The sequence below is a fragment of the Lynx canadensis genome, chromosome F2, assembly GCF_007474595.2.
Source record: "Lynx canadensis isolate LIC74 chromosome F2, mLynCan4.pri.v2, whole genome shotgun sequence".
NCBI classification, from domain to species: domain Eukaryota; kingdom Metazoa; phylum Chordata; class Mammalia; order Carnivora; family Felidae; genus Lynx; species Lynx canadensis.
In genome coordinates, this window is record NC_044320.2 from 12,696,319 (window position 1) to 12,698,612 (window position 2,294).

At 45.6% G+C, this 2,294-nt stretch overlaps 1 pseudogene; it reads left to right on the forward strand.

Moving 5' to 3' along the window:
• Nucleotides 1-583: 583 nt before the first annotated feature.
• Nucleotides 584-1,976, forward strand: LOC115506543 (annotated as a pseudogene).
• The last annotated feature ends 318 nt before the right edge of the window (nucleotides 1,977-2,294 follow it).

Sequence of the window (2,294 nt, forward strand, 5' to 3'; positions counted from 1 at the left end):
TTTTCAAACACCCTAACTCATATTCAGACGTAGTCTAGTCTGGTGGTTAAGCCCTCAGGCTCTCAGACCATACTGCCTGGGTTCGAATGCTGGGTCTGAATTTAAATACTGTGTGATTTGGGGCAAATCACTTACCCTCTCTGTGCTTCATTTCCCTCATCCACAGAAAAAGCTTACCACGAGGATTAAATGAATCAATCAAATAAAGCACTTGTTACGAAGTGAACGTACCAAAAGCATCACCTACGATTGTTTAAGCTCTTTTTAGGAAGTCAGGGGATTGAGTAATATATTCTAAGTCATTTCCATCAGAAAAAAAAAAAAGATACATTTAAATATCCTTGTTTGGTTTTGCGTTATGTAAAGGAATAAGCGCTGCTTAGGTAGGAAATTAGTTGTTTGACTGAATAAACAAATAATAATTAGGACATGCTTAATATGTGCCAGGCGGTGCTCTGAGCCTGGGCGTATAGCTGGGGGAAAAACACAAAACTAAAAAACAAACAGAAAGATACACATCTCTGTTCTCACGAAGCGTACAGAGTTGGAGAGAAACACGCAATAAGCAAGATAAATAAGGGACATGGGGGGCGTGTCAGAGAGTGTTAAGGACCACAGAGAAAAGACGTTGCAAGATATCTCCTGCATGCCATCATGTTATCATCAGTCAACTCTACTGATCACCCGTAGACGGTCAGGCCTGTCCCGGTCTCGTAAACAGAAATATATCTCCGAGTTAGGTGAAATAAGCAAGACGATATGGGAAATATGTACACCTCCTATTTGTAACACGGGCCCAACATTGTTTGAGTCATCTGAGGTTGTGCCCAGAAAGGTGGAACTGTCCAGCAATCCTTGGCCTGTCCCCCTTCCATCTCCCTGTAGATACAGTTGCCCCTTTTAGACTACTGTGTTCTTTGGGGATCACCTCTTACTTTTTTCTCTGAAGCCGGACAGAAGCCTCCTATTTCTGAGGGCAGCACAGGTATTTCATCTGCGCTGAATCAACCTGCAGTGGTCCAGTCGTGTTGTATTTGCCTCTTGCAGTCTCTGTGGTCCAGTGTCGGCTGGCCCAGAGTATGCTCTGAACTGCAGAGCTACCCATCAACTCTCCCCCAGAATGCAAGACGGGGGCTGGGAATGGTGGGGTGAAGGGATGGAGTGGGGATGTCAGCAGCCCTGAGCTCTAGTAAGAGATGTTTAAATAGTGACGAGAATAGGTATGAGACAATGAAGATTAACCTCTGAAGACCCGAGGTCAGGCCTTTGTTCGGAAAACACTAAGTGAGCACCTTCTGTCCGCCTGGCATTTTGCAAGGGCAAAATGAAAAGACAGAGGTGTCGCCTAGCTTCCCGGAGCTTTCAGACGAAAGCAAGATGGCACACACACTGTCACAACCATATTCAACGGCTGAACAGGTTGAACCCTTCAGAAAGCCCTCCGTTGAGCCTCATCTGGCCCCATGGAAATAAATATCATCATCTCCACCTTAAATGAAGAAACTGACATCCGAGACTAAATAAGGAAAGTCAGAAGGGAAGGAGACCACCTAAGACACCGTTATAACGGGAAATTGACAGCTCAAGGTATTTTTATAATAAAAGGACTGACCTCCCAGCTCCTCTCGAGCTGAGGAAATATGGCACTTCAAAAACCAGGCAGGTGAGTGTCTCTTGGGTGGTGCCTATCACACGCTTGCCTGAACCCCTCGTAACCATGCCTCGCAAAAAATTGAAGAAATCAAGGACTTTCTGCTCACGGCCAGGTGAAAGGATGCCAAGTCCGTCAAGACCAAGGAAAAATAAGGATAATGCGAACCTTAAAGTCCGATGCAGCAGATACCTTTCCACTTCGGTCATCACAGACAAAGAGAAGGAAGAGCAACTGAAGCGGTCCCTGCCCCCAGGTTTGGCAGTAAAGGAGCTGAAATGAACCCGGCACACTAATTGGAACTGTATTAAAATTTTAAAAATTCTTAAAAAAAAAAAAAGAAAGAAAGAAAGAAAGGGAGGGAAAAAAAGGCAAAAGATGAAATTTCACCTGTACATAACTTAGCGTAGAAACAGTACGTTCCCCAGGCAGGTTGATGTGTGGGGAGGAGTGTGAGAATCAGCAAACCCACCCAACCTCCCCAGGCCAAACCTCCCTAGTGCATCCCCGACTGTGGGGCGCTAACAGTAAAGGAACCCAATTACCAATAACGGGCTTTAGTATCACTCCTCAGGGAGCAAGACGTAGTAGGGGTCTGAGTTTCATTCCCTGCTGATAGGGAGGGAGGGAGGCAGTGAATGGG